Below are 16,625 nucleotides of genomic sequence, written 5' to 3'. Positions count from 1 at the left end.
TCATCCAAATAGAACTGGCGAGTGGCCAAAAATGTGCTGGTTCTTCTTTGGTTGTGAATTTTAATTTCCAGACAGCTCCTCTTAGTGCTTGTTCACATAGCCTTTGCTTCTCTCATCTCTACTGTGAAGGGATGCAAGCAGGTTCCTGGTGCCAAAGGTAAAATCTACAGGCTCAGCCTCCAAGCCCAGCCCCTCAGGTAGGTTATGGGGTGGGGGTCTCCCCTTTGCTGGCCATCCTGCTCTACCTGGGTGGTGGAGGCTATCAGCAGCGTGGCCCACAGCTTTCAAAGTCCTCACTCATCTGTCTGCCTGATGGGCAGATGAAAGCCAGGCTACTCAGCATGCAGATGGTAGTGCAGGTTGCCCTACAGTTGAAAAATGATAAGGAGATTTTTACTTGGTTGGCTTGAAACTTCTTCACACTCTTGTGAATAAAAAGCCTTTTTATTTTTATATATTTTTAAAAAACCTTCTTGTCACTCATTCAACAGTGCGAAATCTCCTCATTTTGAAGTATCAAGTGTTTTTTCCTAGCAACAAGATTTTTCTTGTAAATGACAGATTGGATGTAGGAGCAGGGTGGGGCAGCATAAAAATAAATATTTCTTAAAATACTGTTCAATAACTATTGTCTTTACTGCCCTAGTGTTAAAATCATACTACTGACTGTTTATTTTAAATAAGGTTCCCTTACATGCTAACCAAATTTGACTTATAAAATTTGTTCTTAAATTGACACACACAATATTAAGTTTTAAATATAAAAATAATTTACAGCTCATACATCTCAATTCTGTATCACCATGCAGGAATAATTTGTCTAAAATATTCCTTAATAAAAGGCATGTACTTGAACATGGGCTCTAAAATCTTATGGTACAGTACTTTAAAAGCCTGTTTGCATTTTGTCTGTTTCTTTAAAGGGCTTCCGTATTGTCTCGGGCTCCCCTGGAAATGCAGTAGGGATTCGTATCACATCTCGGTTGCCGTGGCAACAGCAGTCTTTCCCATAATGAGCTGCATCATCTGAACTGATGTCACAGCATCATGCAGCAGGTCACACAAGGCACCTCCTAGTATTGCATCTTACAGATGTGCCGTAAACATCAAAAGAGGATGATTTGAACAGGACATGGTAAGTGCAAAATGTTGTGCTGTTCTTAATTGCACCATTATTTTTTCCTGTTTTATAAGGTTTTCCTAATATAAGAATGTGTGGGGTTTGCCTTGTGAAAATCATTTTGAAGAAAGATGCTGCATGCCTAAATATTATTTTTCAGGCAGGCAGGCTAAAACAAAGGCCTACAGAAAACGCATTCAGTCTGAATGTTTAGACTTGTCTTTGCATTTGTGGTAATACCCTGAAGATTTGAAGAGAATATATTTAAATTCCACAATCCAATTAAAGTTGCTACAGTCTGATTTGCTTAAATTGAAAGAATAGCTGTTTTCAATTTTAATGCCATAAATGTGGCTTGTTCCTTTCCCTGTCTCTTTATTTAAGCATTACTATTATGTGTAGCTGCTCTTCTAACCTATTTTATTTCAATAGCATGAATACCACCTATTTACTTTCACTGGCCTTCCATAAGATGATAGTACAGAAAATACTCTGCGAACCAGTGCTGAACAAGCAACTGGAACAGTATTGATTTTAAACATGGTTCAGTACTGTCCTATTTCTGTTAGTATTCTTAAAAAAAGCAAAACATTGTTATAATTGTTGAATAATAACCAGCTGTTTCGAAAGTACAGTAGCTTTTAGCTTTTCAACTGTTTGACTTTCTTTCAATATGTTTTTTTAATAGTAATATGAATTTAGTGAATTTTAGATCTATCTTTTGTTGGAAGAAGAACAAGCTGCTTTTTTTTTTTTTTTTTTTAATTCCCCCCCCCCCCTTCCCTGCTGCAACTGCAGTAAAAGGTGTAGCCAAAGATTCAGGCATTCTGAGGGGCTTTGCTATGAATAAAATAATAATAGGAATACTTATAAAGGCTTCCTTCTCTATCATGAGAAGAAAATACATGTCTTTTTTATTTAGCAAGCTGGTTAAAATCATGTCTACAATATCTAGCAATTCTTTACAACGTCCAATATTTGTTTATTTTGTATTAAGGTCTTGCTTCTGGAGGCCAGGCTAATTTTGCTTAACTTCAAGTTAATCTTGCTGGATGGTATACAACAACATTAATTGTTTGATTTTTTGCATGTTTAAAAGAATCGGTCGTTCAGCTGCTTGCTATTAGAAGGAAAGAAAAGACCAGACACATGTCATTTTAATTGATCAATATGTCCACTAGGAATTAGGGAGTGGTCTCTGACTCTGTTCTCTCTGTGTAGTTTATATTTCAAAAGTGCAGCAAGAAACAATAGCGACCACTAATCTTGTAGCAATGTCTATATTTATTGTGGGTTTTAGTCCCTTATACTTGATAAAGTATGGAGTAGTAAATATGAGATCTGTCTGCTCTTAATAGGGATGGGTGCAATGGTCTTGTCTGGCACAAACTGGAATGGAGCTCCTATATCTTTATTAGACAGTCTGTACTGCATCATATATGCTTTTTTCTGCATGGTCTGGGTACAGTTGTTGGCTTTTTTTCCTACTGCAAACCACAAAGCAGATGACTGTAAATGAACATTAGAATCATGTTGCTTTATTTATCTGTGGTGTATTTTACAGTATGAAAGTAGTGGTATCCTGCGCTTGCTGTGCTCTCATCAGGCAAACTTGGAAGGTATGAGTTAGCAAGAGGATGGGAGGGAGGGTGGGACAGCTGATGTCTGGCTAGCGTCAGAATTAGAGATGTGAAGAGAGCTGGTGAGCAGTGCATTTAACTCGCAACTTTAGGGACCATCAAAGAGCAGTTAATAAAGGAGCAGATATAAGAAATGCTTGGTTGAAATATTATGCCTTTATTAATAATAATGTATTTTGCTAGATTTTGTTAGATTTTTGCAAGTGACTTGATTATCACTAGAATTTCTCAGATGAGTTAAAAATGAGGGAAAATATATTGGGGGGGGGAAAAGGACAGCTTTTGAAAGTGTTAATGGAGAGATGACCTGCTATGAAGCCCCTAGTGCAGATTTTTTTAATATATTTTTCTAATAATGAGAATGCAAATAATATTTTTTAAACATTATTTTTTTAAAAGTTCCTGTTACTCTCTATTCCATGCAATTCTCACAGCATTGTTTGCCCTGTGAAACACCTGCTAATAATGGAGCTGTGATGACACTACTTGTTTCTTGGTGAACATCTCAGCTAATTCTGACTCCAGATGAATGCCTTGATTGTAGAATACTTCCTGTTCATTTTTGTATGGGCCCAAGTGTTTCACTGAGGTCTGTATATGAGGATATGGAAGAGTATAGAGTGATGAAGAAGGTCTTATTGTGAAGAGCAAGCCTGATTGCCTGAGTCAGAGCATGACCAAATGTAGAAACAGTACAGATGTAATACAATTTTGCTTGCTGTTGAGGCAGATTCATAATTGCTACAATTAAGAGTGAGACAGCATTCAACAGTAGGAAAACTGTGTTGCTTTCAGTTTTGTTCCACAGCTGCTTTTACTCATCATTACTGAAGGCAATAAATTTTGTAAATACATGTATTCTTCCCAGAAGTAGCTGAATTTGGACGCTAAATCTGGAGGCTAGAGTTCTTCTGTATATGCAGTTTCATACTGACCTGTAGTTGGAGATGGGCGTATGCTAGTGAACTGAAAGAATGTTACTGTTTAATCTTTACTTCGCTCTAAAGGATTTTATTATATCATCAATTAAATAGTTCCTACACAGCTTAGGACTGAACACAGAGAGAAACAGAACCTTGGTTCCTCCCAAAACAACTGTAGGAATTGATGAGAAAACTTGACTCCAGCAATGGAAGTTGGCACAATTTTAATACTTCTTGGAACTTTTTGCCAGCATATGACAATGCAAAGCCTACTTAGAGGGGATCAGAGCATGTCTGCAATGGAAGGAAGCCTTCCTTCTTCTCTAAAGAGGAGTTGAGGGAACCCTGTGCTCTAGACTTTGTCTTCTATAGGTCATGTTGCAGTGGAACAGTGGTGGGTGGGTGTCCTGTCCCTCCAGCCCTGGCAAGTCTGGAATGGGTCTGTGTCCAGGAACTTATCCCTGGAAAGTCAAGTCAAAGGAGTCCTCTTTTATCAGAAGTGCTCAGGCATTGATTAGAACTGGTGGAATTTCCAAAATGCTGGTGAAATATTTCCTTCAAAACAATTGAGGAATTAAAAATAATTTAAAAACCCCAATCCCATGCCATGTCTTAATTTACTTGCACTCTTCTGTAAAAATCACTGCTGTGTCATGAAAGAAATATTGACAGAATTCTGGGCTTGATATTTTTTTTTTTCTGGTCTGTGCTGAGTGCTACTAGCTTCAGGGAGAGGTACAGCTGGCCAGAATTTCTGAAGTTCCAGAGTTGTATTTGAAAGAAAAAAGATTAGTATGTATTAAAAGATACCATGTTGGTCTGTTGGAATAGTATATTTATGTTTTGTATTATAAGTACGGCCTATGCAATTTAATGAAGTGTCTGTACGTTCTGTAATGAGACTTTATACTGGTATTACTGGCATAAAAGTAATGATACATGAATGCAAAGATGACTTCAGGGAATCATCTTGCAACTAGTTTATGTCTGAATAACTAACATTTCTGTGGACTGGAAGGGAAAAGGTGCCTTTTGCTTTACCCTTTTGATGAAAGCAGCCACTCACTAAAACAGATTCTAGCTGCAGAAAGTAAGAAAAGTTGTCTGTTACTCTTATCACGAGTCACCTGGGCAGGGCCAGGTCTTTCCTGCCACAGGAAGGGAAGGAACAAAAGCTAAGCTGGATGGAGAGCCAGGAGGAGTCTAGATTGCTGTTCTATGCAGTGAGGGAGCAGGACACTGGATTGGAGTGGCAATGGATGGGCAACCATATCTGACATCGCTGTCATGATCCAGAACTCTCCTGAAAAGGCAGCTGCCACCCTGGGCTTCTCAGTTTCTGCAGGCTTTGGCATAGGGGAAGAGAGACCTCAGCTACGTTCCTAACCCTAATGAGTTTTTGCTATAGATGTTTTCTATTTTGTCAGTGATTAAAGGCTCCCTGTCCCTTGTTTGCTGAGTGGGCATGTATGCTGTTTAATCAGTTCTCTTGTACAAAGGCCCATGGGGAATTTTCTTTCTCGTATTCAGTTTTGTATCTAATATTTTCTATTCTATTGATTCTATTCTATTGATTTAGAAATAAAAGCCCCTAACCCCACTTCACATCCATCAAATCAAACCTAAAAATGCATAATATAAATCCCTTAACTGGTTTGGTAAGGTCATATTAGTTTTAACTACATGAATAGTCATGCTACATACGTATACACACACGTGTGTATTTATATAATGTCAGAAAGGTCATCACGAAAATCACTCTTTGAGAATATCAGTGTGCTTTCCTGAAGCAGAAGGTTTTTTATTTTTAAAATGCCTTCAGAAAATCTTTGCTTCATGAGGGAAGGTGTTGGGGAATAAAGAAAAAACCAATCCAGATAGCTCTTCCCTTCCTGTTTTGTGGTTGAACTACAGGTTTCAAATATCTAGACTCTTGGGTACTTTGAATCCCAGCAAGGCTGACTCAGCTTTTCATCCCTCCAAGGTCAAAAAATTCAGCTCTGTGCAGTTTACAATGTCTGGCACTTTCAGACAAGATGTTTAAAGCCAGAAATGCTCTGCGTGAACTCTCAATTCTCATGGCGCGTGTCAGATACAGGCTTGTCCTAGCAGCCTAGGCCAAAATGCTGCTGCCTCCTGCTTCTTGTCCAGTATTCAATCCTGGTGCCAGGCAAGGAGGGACTTTCTCTCAGCTGCTGAATGAGTGTCTTCTAAGGCACCTGGAAGTGGAGATAGCTTGTAAAGTAAGTGACGTGTTCTCCAGCCCAGGGGATAATCATTGTGCTCTGTGGAGAGTATTGGCCTCAAAGTTAAGGGTGGAGGATGAGCACTGTGAATTATAGTGACATTCTTACTTGTGCCAGCTAAGTGGCTTCTGGAACTGTTAAGAGCACCTAGGGCAAGCAGTCAGCTCTCCGGAGGACTGATTGTTTTGCAGGATGAAGCAGTAAAAAGGCGCTGTGCAAGGGGAGCCACAGGACCCTCTGTGCGGCAGTCAGGCTTCTGTGAACCTGAGTGCAGGCACAGAAAGGCCTGACCCCAAGTACTGCTGGTGCACTAAGTCCAGTTACTTTCTCATGGACACCAAGTATACTAAGCGTATAGCCGAAATGTGCTCTCTCTCTTTGGCAAAGAGATCTTTCAAGTGATAGAGACTTCTATGAGCTCTATGAAATAGATTTCCCAGCCCCCCATGGTACAGTGTCTTGTGGGAGCTGACACACTTAAAAAGATGGCCTTTATTAGCATTAGGTTGTACTAAAAGAAGTTCTAGCTTTTAGGTGAGGAAGCACCCAACTGCAATAATTAGTTCTGTTTTCAGCCTGTGTATCTATTACTTTTGCATATGTGTTTTTTCTTTCAAGAATTGCCCTGTACTGCTTGTCTTGTAAGCTCGATGTTGTCATAGTTTCAGGATTAGGATGCAGACATGAAATTTCTTCATGAGCTGTGAAAGAATAATACAAATTTTTACCAGCTTGGTGTGTGGCTAAAATAAAGGAGGCAAGTATCTGAACATAAAACAAGTCTCCCCCCCGCCTCCGCCTTGTGTCATTTTCGCAGCATTTGGTCTGCTGAGTCTCTACGTCAGTCTTAAAATACATCCAACCTAACATAGCTCCCTGCACACTATGTTAGACTTGCCTTTCTTGTTTTCAGCTCCTACTCAATTCTATCATATGCTGACTTCCTCTGTGTCTTTCTTGCTCCTTCCAGCTTTCTGTTCCTGAACGTTATGCCTGTAAATGCTCTCGTCTAACAAGTTGTCATTCTTTTCTTATTGAAATCCCTTGGAAAAAAGTTGCTTTTCCTTTGGACAGTCTCTAAACTTGTGGGACTTCAGGGTTATTACTACGTTTTAAAATCTCAAAACAATTCAGATATCCCTACCAAAGTTTGGATAGGACCCTTACAGTGCTAGGGGCTGTACAAATACCTGAGAAATGGTGAAGTCTTTCCTGACTAGATTGCATTAATTTTCAGTTTAAATTGAAGCGAGAGACTATTTTCCTCACTTTTTCTAATATCCCTTATAAGGGATAAGTAACATGCCTGAGTTTCTTGGAAAACCTTTGGCAGACCTGGGAGAAGCAGCTATTTTTCTTATTGCTCATACAGTACGTTAGAAAGAATATATTCTTTTATCTGTCTGTCTCTGTACTTTCCTATTTGTTCTTCTGAGTTTCTTTTCTGAGGTTGGTTGTTCTCTGTTGTTGTTTGTATTGGATAAAGCTGAACTCATAGTGGATATCCATGAAATTTCACTGGATTTAACACAAAAAATGATTGTTACCTAACCTAAATTAGGCTGCAACTCTAACATCATGAGCTTGGGAACATTCTAGTCTTTCAGAAGAGGAGGATCTGCTTGCTAACCTTTTTTAGACAAACCTTGATTGTACTGTTTAAAATAAAACAAATAATAAAAATCCATACCTTAGTTGCTGGAAGCTGGACCTTTATATGCTTAGTTGGCAACAGAAAGGAAAAAGTTCTGTGTGCTACTTGTTTTTTTTTGAAAAAAAATTAGCGCATTTGTTCTAAAAGTTTTAAAATGGCGTTTCCTCTATTGGCTAGATAAGTGCTTGTCCTTTGACAGATTGCTGTGACAGAATATTCACCGCCAAGGCAGTCGATATAAAAATATTTCTACAAAATAGATTAAAAAAAATTAAGAAAACAACGTTCCTGCCTACTGAAATATTGGGCTTATTAGGTAGGAAATTGGAATGTAAGGATAAATGCCTGGTTTGCACTACAAAGTACAACCTTAAATGCTTGTAACTGAGCCCACCAAGAAATAAAGTGAAACAGGTGACTTGTATTGCCCTTTCAATAAGATTTTTGACAGGTATTTATTTGATAGAGACTGATAGAATTTGTACAGTGAATACAAACCAAAAAGGAGCCAGATATTGTTAAGTCTGAGGGCTGTGTAAGATTGTTTTTAAGCTGATATTGCAAGACAAGCCTTAAAGAAACTAAAATAAAATACTATTTAGCAGTGACAAAACTAATGAAAGACTTTTCTCAACGCTTAGTTTTTGTCATGAAAAACTGCACTTCAGAGCTGAGTGCTATTGACAGAATAACTAGGGTCTATTGAGAAGGTTTTCAAATAAGGGCATCTTTCAAAGCTGTTGCATGTAGCTGCTCCAGGCTGCTTACAATTTTCAAGTGTGTTAGATCATGTTTAGAAGCAGCTTTTCCTGCTCTGGAGGCTAATTCCCTGGCCAAAGCACTTCTGTACTAGCAAGTATGCATCCTTCCTGTACTTCAAGCTGCACTGCTAGTCTCCTAAAACATACCACGTTTTGTTAGAAGAATAAATCAGATTTTGATTGCCACAAAAAAACCCCACCTAAACCCAGTAGCTTCAGCTAGAAAAGCTTGCTATCTGTCAGATTTCGGCATATCTAGTCTGTGTTGCTAAGGCAGTGACACAGCAGATATGTGAGTTGCCATTTTAAGGGTCAGCTATTAAAATATGCAGGGTGTATTTCATAGATCCTTAATGCATCATCTAATCTTGTTCCTTCTCAAAACTTCATCCTAGTATTTTACTAGGTCATTAACAATAACACCCCAGTTTAGTTTTTCATGACATTATGGACAGATACCTTGGGAAATAATTAGGGGATTTTTGTTTTTTTCTTGTACCTGAAGAAGGTGGAGTCCAAATATGCTCTGTGCATGGTGTATGAACAGACAGTGTATCAGCAACAATGATGATTGCTCTTTCAGAAGAAAACAATTTTAACCCGCCAAGTGCTTGGCACCTGTTTGCAATGCAATAGCTTTTTAAAGTAAACCTTTAAATAAATGGAGAGACTTGATTTTTGTATTTCTGTGATTATGCAGAAAACTTCTTAATTATTCATTTTGATCAGCTTCATTATGTCATTTTGAATTGGATTTGAACTTCAGTTTTATTTGCTGGTCCCACCTATGTGATCCCTTTTCTTTGTCATAACTTGTAAAGTCACTTTGGTCAAGAGGGATAGATCCCCCTCAAATCTCCGTTGTTTCCCCTTTTCGTTGGGCACTATGGAGAAATATTTGTCAGCGTATTGAGGGCTTGAATGGTGACTTATGTAGGACCCTAGTACTAGATTAATATTTGTTTGAGGTAAAGATCTTAGGTGTTCTCCCTCCTGTGCTTGTCATGAAAATGTACTGAAACTAGTATGAGGACTTCCTGGGATTAAATTTTAATGTAAAATAATCTGGAATAAGAGCTGGTCAGGTAAGTGACAAGCTACAAGAAAGGTAGCCTTGAGCAGTGGCCTGTGATACTTGAATCAAGGAGACCTGGAAACTGCTTCTGGCTCTTGATATTAAATGTAGCCCTTGCACATTGTCTCTGAACCCGTGCCTCTTGTTCATCACGTCTGGAATGGACATAATGGTACTGATCCCTTTTGTAAAGCACTCAGTGTAAGTGCTAGGTGACACTACTATCAATTTAACTTTACACACATGCACGCATATATACAGGCAAGACAGTAGCAGATGCCAGACAGAATAGTGCATTGCTGAATAAAGACAGATGTGAGTGCTGAAAATAAAATGTAAAAATCTAAAGGAAGGAAACTAGCTTTTGAGATTTTTGTCCTAGGATAAAGGATTGCACAGTAGAAGACTCATCAAATGTATGGAAAACTTAGTAGTTTTGGCAATACAAAAATTACATTTATAAGTGTTGTATGCCAAACTGTTGACCCTGCTGAATTGAAAATAAAAGCTTAATTCCTCAATTAAGTTTGAAAAGATGAGGCAGATCTCTCTGCTGGCTGAGTCTAAGTGATTTTGATATAGACAGAGAGGCAGCAACACCTGGGCTGTAAAGCTTGAGGCAATATGTGCATGCTATTCTGCTGTAAAAGAAATTACTCATTTTTGGGGAAAGAAGGGGGATCCACCATGCTTTTGCATGATCTTCAAGGACTCTTTTCCACAATTAGAGCTTGAAAAGAATTCTACAAAATGCTTTTTTCTCAGTCATTGCCGAGACTGTTTCATTAAAACACCTATCGTTGATTTTCATGAAACTTTTTTTCCCTAGGTTTTGCTCAGACAGCAAACAACTCAAAACAGCTAATGACTGATGGATATACATTAAAATAAGATGTAAGGTACACAGGACTAACATCTGTTCTGAATTAGGCGGACCCCTGGGTTCTGGAGATATCGCTTTTTCCAGTCTAATAACTACTTATTTATTTATAGAACCCACAATAGCTGTAAGCGTCAAGTGAGCTAAGGATGTATATTTCCAACTCATGTGCCAATAGCTCAGGGAAGAGGAGCATGGCAAGAAAGGCACCTTATGAGCGATCAAGAGTAAAAGCAGTCCCTACAATCAACCTGTATTGTTTTCTGACTCCTATTGTAATTTAGAATCCACTTCAGTTTAGTCTTCCTTAGACCTGTATACTGGCACATAGCTTTGATTCCCATATTCATCCTTTGAATTGTTAAAAAAAAGAAATAATCTAAGAATGTATATAATATGTAAATAAAACAAGCTAGCATGTTAAACTCGGCACCTAAAGTCGGTGTTAGACATATCTGAATTCCAACAGTATATTTTCTTGAACTTTCTCGAATGGCTTATAAATTGAATTTTCTGTTTCTCTGTGTTCTTACTGGGTGTTAATTTTTGATGGAGTATTAGTGGTTTTGTTTGTATTATTCTTATAAACTGACTTGTACCTCATGGTTTTAACTAAGCCTTAATAAATTCAGACTCTGGACAGCAATGAACTAATCAAATGTATGAGGATAAAATAAGGTTCTCGGAAACATTCTTTGATTTGTCTGGTGCTTTCATTGGTATGGGAGAACCACAGGGAAGGTAGAGGTTGTAAGGAACCTCAACAAACTTTCAGTCTGTGAAATGGTATTTCCCGCCCTCTATATGCAACCTGAAAATTGTGTTCTGAAAGTGAAATTTGATAGCATTTGGAGCCAGAAAAAATGCCAGTTTGGCAGGGCTCAGAATTTTTATTTTTATTTTAGCAATATTTTCCTAGACTGTAGAAGGCCTCTGAGATTATAATTAACCTGTCTTGGCCTGATTAGTGTTGGGTACTTAAAGACCTTTGATCAACAAAATAACATATCCTGACTGCCTAGTGGAAGGAAGTCCAGTGTTTCACTTCTCCGTGTAGGGAGCTGAGAAAAGAATTATTTTGGTAGATTAAATCCTTTTATGAGAAGAAATACAGGATGTATTGAATACTTAGAGGTGGTTATCTCCTGGGCCAGGATGCACAGTGCCTTATTCCAGCCTTTCAAAATGTTTTACTGAAAGTGAGGAAAGTATGATCTGTGCCATAAGACTCTGTTTAAACCCTCCTCGTCTTGTTGATGGTTCATAACTGCTAGCTGCCCCATAAACAAAAGTTAGCTTTTTTCCTTAAAACCAGAAGCAGATATCTTTATGTCTACAACTTAAACTTCACACAGAAATGTACTCATTAAAAGCCCAAATATATACTTTTTGTGTCGATGTATGTAGTTCTATAATCAGACAAATTGTAAACAAGCATTTCAGTTTTAATTACATATATTTTAAATCTAACTTCATAAATGAATTTGTATTATTTGCTAGAATGGAAATGCAATTGCCTGTGTTCAACAAAGATTAGAGGATGAATAATTAAATGGAATGTAGAATGTGTATATTGGAAATGGTTCAAAATTTCCTTTTGAAAATTGCTTCAAGTAATCCTAAAAGATCTTCACACAGAGAACTAAAATACTTAGGAATATACTATTGCAACATGATTATTTTTGCAAACTAAACTCTGATTGCTAACAACGCAACTATTCATAAAAAAACTTCAGAGTTGGTTATACTATCAGGCACCATGTGCTACAGTTTGTTTGCAGCATTTTAACGATCTCTTCTAAGAAATCACAGAATCAGATTAACATGGGATGAAACAGGCAATACTTAAATAACTAACAAAATTCTGTTCAGTGACCCTTTAGAAGGTTGGTAAAGATGTAGGTCACATTACCAGCCATTTGATAGAAAATTTATTAATCTAGTGGCAACTCCGTGGTACTGAGAGTAGAAAAAAGTCCAATAATGTTTCCCCGTTGTTATCAATAACACAGTATTACGCTTTTTGGGTAGTAATGCAATACAAATAAATATCCTTTTTTAAGGGGAGAAAAAACACTGTTCTTTAAGATTAAAAGAGATTAGAGGAGTAGATGTATGGGGGTGGGAGTGGAGCTTGATATCTATGCATTCACTTGACTAGCTCATCAAATGTGTGCACCAGGGACATTAACTTTGACTCCAGGAAACAAATCTAGAACATAACGAAATGCAGAGGGGAAAACTTGATTAAAAACCCCTCACAAATAAAATGTGAGCTTCTGAGAGTGAGCTTTTTGTTTTTTAAATAAGAGTGAACGAGCTAAAAAGGCATAATGGTACTTTAATGGCTCCCAGGCTTTGCAGTGAGATAAATCCTGCTGCAGTTATCAGAGTTCCCCTGAGAGCAGTGCAGAGGCTGAGAGGAGCAGGGTCTGCAGCAGTGAGTGGGGTTTGGTCTACTTATTACCTGTGATGATATTGCATGCTTATAAATGATGTCTTGGAGCTGCCCAGAAATGTCAGCACAAGGTTAGTCTTGAAGCTACCTTAGCACTTTTTTTCTTTCACAATCATTTCTCTCTTGCACCTATTACAGGCATGCCACTGAAACTTGCCTCAGGAGGTGTTTAGTTCTTGGTGCAGGTCTAATTCTGCTCCTGCTGACTTGTCATGTCTCACATCTAATGGAAATATAAATCTGTGGGCCTTATTCAAGGCTTACTGGAGTCATTAATAAGCTTCAGGCCCAGTACCTTCCCATGTTGTGTGGGTTTTGTTTTTGTGTTTTGGTTTGGGGTGGTTTGGGGTTTTTTTTGGTTTTTTTTTTCTTTTTTTTTTTTGTTTTTTTTTTATGGTTCTGTGATTTCCCCAAGGAGTGTCATGTGGTAAATTGAAGCCAAGCAGCAAACCCATTTGAAATGTGTGTGCCTCATTTGAGATTCAAAGGTTTGAAAAAGGGCTGTGTGACCCTAAGATTTGGGAATAATGTTGCTCTTCATTTTCCTGCCAAATAATGAAAATGGTATTGCCTGTGAAGTTCAGGCTGCTGTAGTATTGTATAGTGCTAAAGTATTTTTTGTGTGCTGGAAAGCTGATTAAGATCTGAGCACCAGTAATATTATGCTGATGGGGTTTAAATTCATTTTTCATGAAGGTAACATGAATATTTTGCCTTCTTGAGACACCTCTCGGGGAAAAAAGTATTACCAAATTTTGAAGTGCTTTATCCTGGCTGCAATTTTTGAAATATAGCTTTAAAAGGGTAAAGAAGCCAAATTTTTCAGGAATGCATGAAGAGCTTTAAAGGTGTATGGCTTTATTTTCTAAAAGGCTAAGTAAGGTATCCATGGCTTGAAAGTAACTTTAAAAAATTAATTGATTTTTATGTGGCGAAGGCTAGACTGCTTGATATTGTCTTAGAGTTTTGTTGGGTTTGGCTTGCTCTTATTTGAAATAGGAAAAATTCCCAATACTGAATCTGAGAATGAAGATTCTTGTTGTACAGGAAACAGTTTCATGTAGTGATTTCTTTGAACTGAAGCGTGATGGCAAACTTAAAACGTGAATTTACAGGAATTGTTTATGATAGCCCCAGGGAATAAAGTCCTTTTTAATGACAAAGCAGGGATAATAATGGCAAAGTAGATGAGCAATAAGAACATTAGGGTCAAGATCCACAACTCCATATGCTGATGTAATTGAACCCAATTTTGGAGAAATCAACAGTAGGTACAGTAAATGCTGGTTATTTTTGTAGATCCTGAACCCAAATAAGCAGAATACAGTACCGTGATCTGGTTTGGTACTAGTGTTATATTTCTGTGGTTATTGTTATTGTTAACGTTGCCAGAAAGAGAGACTTAGCATGTGAAGTCATGCACAGATGCACACAAAAGTCCTGAGTATCTCCTCCCTAGCCCAAAACACATACTGTATTACCATGTGAGTCTGAGAGCAGGCCTGCAAAGGAACATACCAGGAATGTGGCAGGTATGTGACACGGTAATTGGGTACTCCCTCCGTCACTTATTGACAGGTTAGGGTTGGGGTTTTTTTGTTTTTTTGGTTTTGTTTTTTTAAAGAAGTGATTCTTCCTGCTCGAAATGTGTGGGGAGTGCTAGACGAGAGAGGCAATAGTATCCCTTTAGGATGCTTGGGCAGACAGGGAAGGGACTGGAAGAAAAGAATGTGCCCAGGGTGTGCTCGTGCTATCAGGGCACCCTGCTGCACAAGGAGATACAGAGAGGCAGCTGGGAACAGTGCAGCTGGTGAGAGAGTTTGGAGAAAGCGTTAGGGAAGGGGCACAGAGCAGGAAGAAAGAGTTTGTTAAGAGCTACCTCAAGAAAAAGAGCAGAGAAATTGGGTTGCTACAGGCTGAATGGGTTTGCTGTGGGTTCTAACAAGCTGAGGGAGAATGAGGTAACAGCTGATACAAGCAGGCCAGAAATTAACTGCTGGTTAAAGGCTCCACAGGCCCCCACTCCTATTCAGCTCCTGTCAAAATAACATGAACATTGCAAACTCCTCTGTGGCCATCTAATGGGTATGATGCACTATTTCTAGTCATATTGGGAATAAGTCGAAGAAGTTTAAAGTACAATATGTAACAAAATATATCTAATGGCCTTATCCAGTATGGTTACAGCATGCAGAAAATGAATCAGCAGCAGTTTAAGAACATAATAATAAATTTAACTTTGGCTAAGCAAGCTCATTTTTTAAATCCTTGGAGACTCTGCAGGATGTTTTAATGGGTCTTTTGTGATGTGGATATTTCCTCAGTTTAAAAACTGGACTAAATAGGTTTATTTTGCATAACTTAGGAGGGAGCCTTCATACGGTAATGATTTTAGGTCACTGCTAAGCTAGACCAGATGTGGATGAATGGCTTAACAGTGAAATGCTGCATATCCCATTACAAAGCTTTTTAGGCCTATATACTTACCCTCTTGGCAATAAGCTTGCAATTAATGAGCAAGTCCTTAATACCTAGTTATTTGTCAAAAAAAGGCAATGATAGTTCCACCACAGTTCTCGATTATTTTGGGGAACATTTGAAGCCAGTCATTGACAAAATAAATCGATGGAGCCATCTTTAATTAAGAGTAACTTAATTTGTGTATCATTGCTACCCAGAAAGATAATGTCTTTCTCTGTGGTATAGAGGTTAGCAGAGAACCATATTGAAAACATAAACTAAACCTATTTTCTGGGTGAAAAGAAGGAAATGGTGTTATGCAGAGAGTTCCTAAATAAGGAATGAACTTTCTGAAATACCAGCTGTAGTCTTTAAGATATGAACAGTTCTCGCCTAAAAAGAAGACATTGTTTACTTGCAGAGATCCAAAATTGTTAACCTTCTGTTCTCTGAAATATCAAAACCAACAAAAGATAAATTATCAACCTTTCTTCTTGTTGATATTTAATATGGACTAGAATAGTTCAGTTGGAAGGCACCTACAATGATCATCTAGTCCAATGGCCTGACTAGTTCAGGGCTGACCAAAAGTTAGAACGTGTTAAGGGCATTGTCCAAATGCCTCTTTTTAAGGCACTGACAGGCTTGGGGCATCAACCACCTCTTTAGGAAACCTGTTCCAGTGTCTGACCACCCTTTTGGTAAAGAAGTGCTTTCTAACGTTCAGTCTAAACCTCCCCTGGTGCAGCTTAGAACCATTCCCACATGTCCTGTCGCTGGATCCCGGGGAGAAGAGGTCAGCATCTCCCCTTCCTCTTCCCCTCCTCCGGAAGCTACAGAGAGCAATCAGGTCCCCCCTCAGCCTCCTTTTCTCCAAACTAGACAAACCCAAAGTCCTTAGCCGCTCCTCATAGGACGTGCCTTCCAGCCCTTTCACCAGCTTTCCTGCCCTCCTCTGGATGCATTCGAGTACCTAAATTGTGGGGCTTGGAATTGCACACAATACTCAAGGTGAGACCGCACCAGTGCTGAATACAGTGGGTAATGACCTCTTTGGACTGGCTGATCATACCGTGTTTGATGCACCCCAGGATGGGGTTTGCCCTCTCGGCTGCCAGGGCACCCTCCTGACTCGGACTGAGCCTGCTGTTGACCAGCACCCCCAGATCCCTTTCTGCAGGGCTGCTCTCCAGCCACTCCTCTCTCAATTTATGCTTGTGTCCAGTGTTACCCAGCTTTATATTACATGTTAACATAATATAAAGGTAGATGTGAAATGGCTAAAATGATTGGGCTCACAAGCTCAAATAGTGTGGAAAGCTTGGTTGTGTTTGCTGTTTGTTTTGATTCTTAATTCGCTTAGGTGTAGATGTCCTCTGTTTAAACAGGTGTTTTGCAGTCAGAAATG

General features: G+C 38.6%; 1 protein-coding gene across 2 annotated transcripts in view; it reads left to right on the top strand.

Moving 5' to 3' along the window:
• Positions 1-1,054: 1,054 nt before the first annotated feature.
• AKAP6 (A-kinase anchoring protein 6) overlaps positions 1,055-16,625 on the top strand; it is a 291,172-nt gene continuing 275,601 nt past the window's right edge. For both annotated transcript variants that reach the window (XM_049825778.1, XM_049825777.1), the window contains exon 1: positions 1,055-1,135. The gene's annotated coding sequence lies outside the window, so the exon portion shown is untranslated. The remainder of the gene's footprint in view (positions 1,136-16,625) is intronic.

The sequence above is a fragment of the Accipiter gentilis genome, chromosome 22 (assembly GCF_929443795.1).
Source record: "Accipiter gentilis chromosome 22, bAccGen1.1, whole genome shotgun sequence".
Classification (NCBI taxonomy): domain Eukaryota; kingdom Metazoa; phylum Chordata; class Aves; order Accipitriformes; family Accipitridae; genus Astur; species Astur gentilis.
The sequence above is the reverse complement of the archived record's forward strand: the minus strand, read 5'-3'. Positions and strand labels throughout refer to the sequence as shown.